This window comes from Malania oleifera, chromosome 10 (genome assembly GCF_029873635.1).
Source record: "Malania oleifera isolate guangnan ecotype guangnan chromosome 10, ASM2987363v1, whole genome shotgun sequence".
Classification (NCBI taxonomy): Eukaryota; Viridiplantae; Streptophyta; class Magnoliopsida; order Santalales; family Ximeniaceae; genus Malania; species Malania oleifera.
This window is the reverse complement of record NC_080426.1, coordinates 44,695,318-44,704,665: the sequence shown is the minus strand read 5'-3', so window position 1 is coordinate 44,704,665 and position 9,348 is coordinate 44,695,318.

The following is a 9,348-nucleotide window of genomic DNA, read 5'->3' as shown; positions in this document are numbered from 1 at the left end:
ATTCACACCTGAGACCCATCTGTGGGTTCGGGGTATATCAGCTTGGTATCAGAGCTAATCAAGTTGTTAGGTCTTGTAGACTTGGTTAGGCGTAGTTATGTGTACATACCAGAGTATAGGATGTAGGAAATGGGTAGAGTAGGTCGAAGGTTGTTTTGTTGCTAGACGGGCACTCATTGGCAATGTTCTGTGTTTTTTATGGAATGACAATTTTAGTGAAATCACTGCAAACCACTAATGGATTCGTGTTGGTGTGGTAGGATAGACCTGGACCTGTGGGAGTTGTAGTTAACATGATTAGCTTTCAATGATTGTGTCAACGGTGTATGATATAGGAATTCTAACCGATTCCTGTCTTACTTTCATAATGGAGCCTAAGGATAACAACTTGGATAGTGATTCCGAGGGGATTGCGAGTGATGAGTCTCCTTCTGTGCCTCGAGGGTTGACAAGGTAGGTTATGCGGGAGATTGGGCAGAGTGTTAGGAGACATGAGTGCTGTCCTACTGCTATGGGTTGTACTATAGAGAGGTTCGCCCGCATGCACCATCTGACATTTATGGTAGGACCTGATCCGATAGTAGTAGAGAATTGGGTGCAGAAGACCAAGAATATATTAGAAGTTTTGCACTGTACTGACCAGCAAAAAGTTCTCTATTGTACCTTCTAGTTGGCAGGGGAAGCAGAAAGATGGTTGACGGTGGTGAGTCTCCTTGAGAAGAATAAGGCTGGTCCATCTGGTATGACTTGGAGCCGATTCAAAGAGGTATTTTTCAAGAGATACTTCCCAACTTCTACTCGTGACGCGAATGCTGATAAGTTCTTGAGCATGACACAGGGGACCCTGATGGTGCAGAGATATGCCGCTAGATATATTGAGTTATCTCGGTTCGCACCCTATTTGGTCTTGAACGAGTATGAGAAGGCTTAGAGGTTCGAGAAGGGTCTGAGGAAGGACATCCATAGGCTTGTGGGGATGTTGCAGATCTAAGAGTTTTCTGTTCTGGTGGATAAAGTCGCCATAGTTGAGGCTGAACTCCAGGGAGATGAGGTGATACAGTAATAGAGGAAAAAGGCCAGTATCTTTTGGTTCTCAGATTGGTCCTCGACAGGGACTATGGAAGAAGAAGAAGAACTATAGTTTAGGTTATTGCCATAATACCAAATGACAGGGTTCTCAGGGGGATCCGTCCTCCGCACCGTGCATCAAGTGCCGTACATGGCACGATGGTGAATGCCAACCGTTTTAGGGAAACTGCTACAATTGTGGCAAAGCAGGCCACATATCTTGAAACTGTTAGGCACAAAGGAGTGATATGCCTGCACAGAGCCAGAACCGTGAGAGTAATTAGATACCTCGGGGAAACTATCAGGAAAACACGACTTTGACGAGGGTGTACTCCCTTACTTTAGCAGATGAAGAACACGCTGGGAATATAGTGACAGGTACCATGTTATTGCTTTCAAATAGAGCTGTTATTTTATTAATTTGAGAGCAACCCATTTGTTTATATTTGCTAGTTTTGTGAAATTGTATGGGGTAGAAACTTAAGAGATGGATGAGTGGTTGTCTATGCTACACTAACTGGGAGTGTAATGACCTGTAGTAAAATCTTAGGAAACTGCCCAGTGGTTATTTTGGGAAGACTGCTACCAATGATCCTAGTAGTATACGACATGTGTGGATTCGACGTCATATAGGGGATGGACTAGTTATTCTCTAGTTATGTGGTGATTTGTTGTTGTAGGAAGGTAGTAGTATTCAGACCTTTTGGGGCGCAAGAGTATGAATTCGTGGGATCAGGTGTGCGTTCGACGCCATAGATTCTATCGGCTATACAGGCGAGAAGGCTACTCTTGGACGGTTGTTAGGGGTATCTAGCTTGCGTGAAGGAACCACCTTGGGATTATGTGAGACTTGAAGATATCCGAGTGGTTAACTAATTTATGGATGTATTCTCAGAAGACTTACCCGGTTTACCTCCAGATCGGAAGATGGAGTTCGCTATCGAGTTGCTGTCACGTAAGGCACTGATCTCTAAAGCTCCACACCAGATGGCTCCAGCTGAACTTAGAGAGTTGAAGGAGCAGTTGCAGGAACTATTGGATAGGGCTTTATTCGACCTAGTGTTTTGCCTTGGGGAGCTCCAGTATTATTCTTAAAGAAGAAGGATGGGTCAATGCGAACGTGCATTGATTACCGTGAGATCAACAAGGTAACAGTGAAGAACCGACACCCATTTCCTCATATAGATGATCTGTTTGACCGGCTGCAGGAACAGAGGTCTTTCCGAAGATCGAACTACATTCAGGGTATCATCAGGTGAAAGTTAGGATGGAGGATGTTGCGAAAACTGCTTTCCGAACCAGATACAGTCACTACGAGTTCCTGGTCATGCCTTTTGGGTTGACTAACGCCCTGATAGTATTTATGGACATAATGAATAGGGTTTTCCATGAATAGCTAGATCAGTTCATGGTGGTGTTTATCGATGACATTATGGTATATTCTAAGAGTTCAGAAGAGCATGAAAACCATCTGAGGTTGGTACTTCAGGTTCTATGGGAGAAGAAGTTGTATGTTAAGCTAAAAAAATGTGATTTTTGGCTGAATCAGGTCGCATTTCTAGGCCATGTAGTGTCGAAGGGTGGTATCACAATTGATCCTGGTAAGATAGAAGCAGGGGTTGACTGGGTGAAATCGAAGAGCGTGCAAGATGTTCGGAGTTTCCTATGACTGGCTGGGTATTACCGACGGTTTATGGAGGGATTCTTTAAGTTATCTGACCCCCTGACACGATTGACGAGGAAGGGTGTGAGATTTTATTGGAATGACGAGTGTGAGCAGATTTTCCAAGAATTGAAACACCGACTCGTCACTGCTTCGGTTTTAACCATCCCATCAGGGGATGGAGGTTTTGTGATTTACAGCGACGCATTGCTGAAGCGTTTGGGATGTGTGTTGATGCAACGGGGGAAAGTAATTGCTTATGCTTCTCAGAAACTCAAGGAGTACGAGAAGAATTACCCTACGCATGATTTGGAGTTGGCAGCAGTAGTATATGCGTTGAAGATCTGGAGACACTACTTGTAAGGTGAACAATGTGAGATCTTCACGGACCACAGGAGCGTCATATACTTTTTCACACAGAAGGAGTTGAACATGAGGTAGAGAAGGTGGTTAGAACTAATCAAGGATTACGATTACACGATTAGCTATCTTCTAGGGAAAGCTAAAGTGGTAGCTGATGCGTTGAGTCAAAAGTCAGAGCACACGTCAGTATCTACAACTATAGCTCAACATCATATTATACGAGATATGGAAAGTCTTGGCATGGAGTTAGTGGATAGTAATCGTCAAGCTTTCATTACTAGCTTGGTGATCCAACCAACATTATTTGAGAGGATTAAAGCCACGCAGGCTAATGATGCGGAGTTAGTCGAGGTTGTAGAGAAAGCGTAGCAAGGGTTGGCTGCAGATTTTAACATCTCTAAGGGAGCTGTACTGAGGTTTGGGACTAGGTTGTGTGTTCCAAAAGACGATGGGATAAAAATGACGATCTTAGAGGAAGCACGTCGTTCTTTGTATAAGGTACATCCGGGTAGTACAAAGATGTATCGGGATTTGTGCGAATCCTTCTGGTGGAGTGGCATGAAAAGGGAGATTGCTTGATTTGTGGAGCAATATCTGATGTGTTAGCAAGTAAAGGCTGAACATCAGAGGCCGGCAGGGCCGTTGCAGCCATTGAGTATTTCGGTGTGGAAATGGAAGCACATCTCCATTGACTTTGTCACCAAGCTACGACTAGCACTGAAATGAGGAATAGCTTCCCAAGAGGGGGGGTGAATTGGATTCTTTTTAAATTTTAATGATTTTTAAGCTATTGATTTTAATTACCCAGAAAACAAGATATATAAACGATAATTACACTTAAAAATACTGAAATTTAAATTCACAAGTCAATTAATGAAATCAACGTAATTCAATCACTCAACCAAAAATATTAGAACTTTAGTTGATTTTTCTGTAAACTCTTAGTATGCACTTTACTTGATCAAGATTTCCGTAGATTAACCAACGTACTCCCTTTTTGGGTTTCTGCAAATGATTAATCAAAACGTACTTTCTAAATATCAAGTACCTTTGTTTCTTTGTCATTTAAGAATCTGCAACTTGCACATTTAAATCATACCACAATAGCACGTAAATATTATAAAGTAAAGCAGAGAGAAAGACACAAGATTTTTACGAGGTTCGGCTTCAACACAGCCTACGTCCTTGCCTTTGGCAAAACACCAAAGGATTCCACAATATCAGTTATGTTACTTGGTGGAACAATACCAATTTACAACCACTCCTTCTGTCAAGCTAGAGCCCGCCTCTCCAAACAATAACCCCTTGTTTGGTCCAATGATTCAACAACTCTGAATCGTTTAAGAATGATGATAAAGAAATTTGTGTACAAAAGAGAACTCTCACAATAGAGTAGATTAGTACAATGATCAGCTCACTTATACTCCAAAGTAATTCAAATATAAGAAATTTGAAACTCAACGCTTAGTATGAATTACCAAATGATTTTTCAAAGAAAATGAAAGATTCTGATTTTTTAAAGCTTTGCTTCAAAAATATAAATCAATATCATATCAGAAATTTTAAGCACAAGAAAATTTTAGATCCTTTGAGAAATTTGAATACTTAAAAATCACTTGATCTAAAAATCTTTGAAAAGTAGCTTGATCTAAAAACCTTGAAGGTTGCTTAATCTTAAACTTTGAAGATTGCTGGATCTGAAAACTTTACAGATTTCTGAATATGAAAACTTTGAAGATTTCTAGATCTGAAAACTCTTGAGAATTGCTTAATTTCAAAAACCTTTCAATATTGCTTCTATGATCATTATTTTAAACTTTTGAAGCTTTTGACTATTTATAGATGTTTTTTAGAAGCCATCCATTACTCCCAAAGATTTCTAAAATTCATTTCCAAATATTTTGAAATAAATATGTTTAAAAACATGGTTTAAAAAATCTTCTCTTTTTAAGCCTTTTTTAATTATTAAAAAAAATACTTTTTAGAGTATATATGTTTAAAAAATATATTTTTGATTTTCTATGAGCTTCAAACCACTCTTTATATTTGAGTTTAACCTTTGAAGTACTTATATTAAGAACATCCTAAAATATAATTCTTTAATCTTCAATCTTGTTCTTCCATTATCTTTGTTGTTTCAATCTTTTATTTGAACTCTTGATCAGTATAATTTTATTCGTCATGCTCTTTGTAATCCATAAGCTTTTCTTTGTGTTCTTCAAGGATTCTTTGAAATCCATAAATTATACTTGTGTTCTTCAAGAATTCTTTGTAATCCATAGGCTTCTTTATGCACTTGGGCTTTGTCACTTTCCTGAAAAAATTTTACTTGAAACATATTAAACATATCATTAATTTGTATTCATCAAAATAGGAATTGTAAGCCTTATTAGGCCAACAAGCACTACACGAGCAGAATGCCATCTGGGTAATTGTGGACAGGTTGACCAAATCTACTCACTTTGTACCGATGAAGGTTGGCTACTCTTTGAGTAGGCTAGCATATTTGTATGTGCAGGAGATAGTTAGAATGTAAGGGGTACCGGTATCCATTGTTTCAGATCAAGACCTGAGATTCACTTCTCGATTCTGGAAGAGTTTACAAGAAGCACTGGGGACGAAGCTTACTTTTAGTATAGCATTCCACCCCCAGACTGATGGATAGTTAAAGATGACGATATAGATCTTGGAGGATATGTTACAGGCTTGTGTATTAGACTTTGGGGGTAGTTGGATTCAGTTTCTTCCATTGGTGGAGTTTGCCTATAACAACAGCTTCCAAGCTAGTATCGGAATGGCACTGTTCAAGGCATTGTATGGTCGAAGGTGTCGATCTCCTTTGTATTGGGATTAGGTCGGTAAACAACAGATATTGGGTCCCAAACTCGTATAGCAAGCTTTTGAGAAGGCCAGATTATTCAGGGATAGGATTAAATTAGCTCAGACTCGGTAGAAGAGTTACACGGATGTTTGCCGTCGTGAGTTGGAATTCGAGATTGGGGGTAAGATATTTTTGAGAATTGCTCTGATGAAAGGAGTGATGAGATTCGAGAAGAAGGGCAAGTTCAGCCCAAGGTATATCGGACCATTCGAGGTACTAGAATGAGTGGGTCCGGTAGCCTACAGGATTACACTCCCCCCTACGCTCTTGAGGATCCACGATATATTTCATGTATCCATGTTGAGGAGGTACGTGTTGGATCTGTCACATATGATTAGTTACGAGTATTTAGAGATAGGGGATGTTTTTGCGTATGAGGAAATACCCATTCAAATTCTGAACCGTAAAGTTTAGAAGTTGTGTACCAAGGAGATACCGTTAGTGAAGGTACTGTGGCAGAATTACGCGGTTGAGAAAGCTTCTTGAGAGTTAGAGATGGAAATACACCGAAAATATTCGCAGTTGTTCTAAGTAGTAGTTTCGATAGCAGGATCTGTAGAGACCCAGAGAATTTATAGTAATTAAATAATAAGAAAAGGAAAGAAAGAAAGGGAAAATTTCACAATAGGGACAGAGCCTCGTCAACGAACACAGAGCGTTCGTCGACGAATCATCTTCTTAGGATCATCGACGAGAATTTACTGTGAGGCTATTTTCATGCTCTGAATTTCGTCGATCAGGGTAGAGTGTTCGTCGACTAACTTGCTTCTTGGCCTCGTCAAAGAAGTGACATGTCTTGTCGACGAAGCCAGGGGTATAAATAGCCAAGAATTCTTTTTTTTTTGTGAGGTATTTTGCATGCAGGCTCTCTCTCTCTCTCTCTCTCTCTCTCTCTCTAAAATCGTCTCTCCCTCCTTCTCTCTTGAATTCCAGCTTTGTTCTTTGCCGGTTCGACGATCCGAAGTCGCCACGTTACTCTTGGGAAGATTCTCTTCAAATCTGGTGGAGTGATTTGTTGGTTAGGCCAACTTGGGAACCATCCTAAAATTTGGGTAAGTGAATTTTTAGGTATTTTCAGTATTATTTAAGGCTAGATTTTGTATACCATAAGAATATACTGGTGTTTTGTAGAATAAATTTAGGTTGTCATATTTTTAGGAATAGGGTGTTTTGGACCCCTATAGTCATGGATTGAGGACCCCAGCAAGTATCTGTTTGGAAACCTAGGTAAATTATAGTTTAAGAAATTTATGAATAGGCAATTTCAGGAATTATGGGTGTATTAATTTACTGGAGAATATGTATATGTAAATGCAAGTTTTTGAGGTTGGTACACCGAGGGTGCGAGAGTGGAGTGGAGTGGAGGCCAGCCTTCCAGTCAGATAGGTAAGGGAGATATGCTATACTAGGAATTTTAAAAGTTTACGAGAAAATTATGTCTGTGTGTGTGTGTGTATATATATATTTTATCAGTTTATTATTTGATTTTTCCAGAATACTATTATTATGTTAGGAGATGCAGATTTTAGAGCATGAGATTCTAATTACGCAATTGTGTGGCATGAGTTCATTACAATTTAGTATGGTATTTATACAGTTTTACAGCTATCATGTTATACAATATATTAGCAGAAAATATCAATATTCAGTTTTCAAAAAATATGATTTATAGTAATTTTCAGAATGTCATGATTTCCAAAACCATAACACTTAGACATTATAGATTATTTAGTCAGATATTGCAGTTATTTCAGTTAGATATTACAGTTATTTTAAACAGATAATACAATATTTCAAATCAGATTTATAGTGTTATGATTATTTTGAAATCATGATAAAACTGTGAGATAATTATATGTATTAGTATTATACAGTATCAGATCCCTGAGGAAATATTCAGTCAGATTCAGATAGCAGAGCACGGTATCGTTGCTATTTCAGATCAGAGTGCAACCACATATCTCATATAGTGTGTGGATTCAATCTACCGTGCCAAGAGAGATTGCAGTCTCCCTAGAGAGTTGGGTTGAGGTGGCCGGTTTGACGAGGTAGAGATTAGTAGCGTTCCTGGAGAGACTGCAATGGGCCGGATTGTTGATTGGTAGAGTTTCAGATTGACTTACCTGGTAGGCCAACCAGAGTTAAGTCTCACCTACAGGCTGCACAACCCTGTCATGAGGGGTTAAATCATGACATTCAGATCCCAGGCTATTATCACAACTATTTCTATAAATATAGATTTACAGTACAGCAGCAGATTTATTATAATATTAGAATTACGTGTAATTAGAAAACTCAGATATACAGTTGTATTTTAAACTATAATAAATGTAATCTGTATAGTACTAAACTATCAGTTTTACAGTTTCAGTATTATATTAGTATATTAAATGTGTAACTCGGTTGTCACACACTAGTGATAGCATATCTTCTCTTACTGAGCGTTGTCTCATCCCAGTGACTTAACATTTTTCAAGTGATCCAGTTAGGTGAGCAGATCAGGCTCGCAAGTCAAGAGGTTCTTACGCTGCCCTTTTTGAAGGGTGAGTGTTTCCTGGGTGTTGGTTGTTTAGGTAGATCCCAATGTTTGTGATGATGTCACTGGGTATTTTGTAATGTATATTTTGAGACTTTTATCTTTTTGGTATTGTAAATATATTGCTTACAACTTTATATTTACCACTGCTTAGGAATGTAATGTGAATAGAGTTTCCTCAGTGCTACCTTGGAGCCTAAGATATTTTTAGCAAGTAATATAGAGAGATTTGCTATATATGTTTAAATGAAAAAAAAATGGCATGAAAAATAAGGTCGTTTTAGTTTGGTATCAGAGCCTAGGTTGCTAGGTTCTATAGACCCTAGGGTGCAGCGGAAACAATACCAAAAAATAGGAAAAGGATTTGAGGTTTTGTTTTATAGTCTGGGTATAGGATTTTTATGGTGGTTTCTTTGTCTTTCCTGGGGAGAAGATTTCAGGAAAGTCATAGTAAACTATTGACGAGTCGTGTGTCTAGGTTGCAGGATTGGATTTGGAATTAGGACCAGGGAGCGTAGTTAATAGTGAATATGAGATTTCAATTAGAAGAAATAAATTATATCTGTATCGGAGATAGGATCCTTATATTATGCTCTTCATCTTTTCAGGATGGACCCAGGGAGTAGTGGTACGAATGCTAGAGGTGATAGAGCAGGACCCTCCAGTATGGAGGTGATCGAGCAGTTTATGCGGATGAAACCTCCATCTTTTGCTGGAGGAGTTAACCCGATTGTAGCTGAAAATTGGGTTCAGGATGTTGAAGAGATATTGGTGGTGCTTTCATGTACAAATGAATAGAAGGTGTTATTTGTGACATTTAAACTGACAGGAGAGACA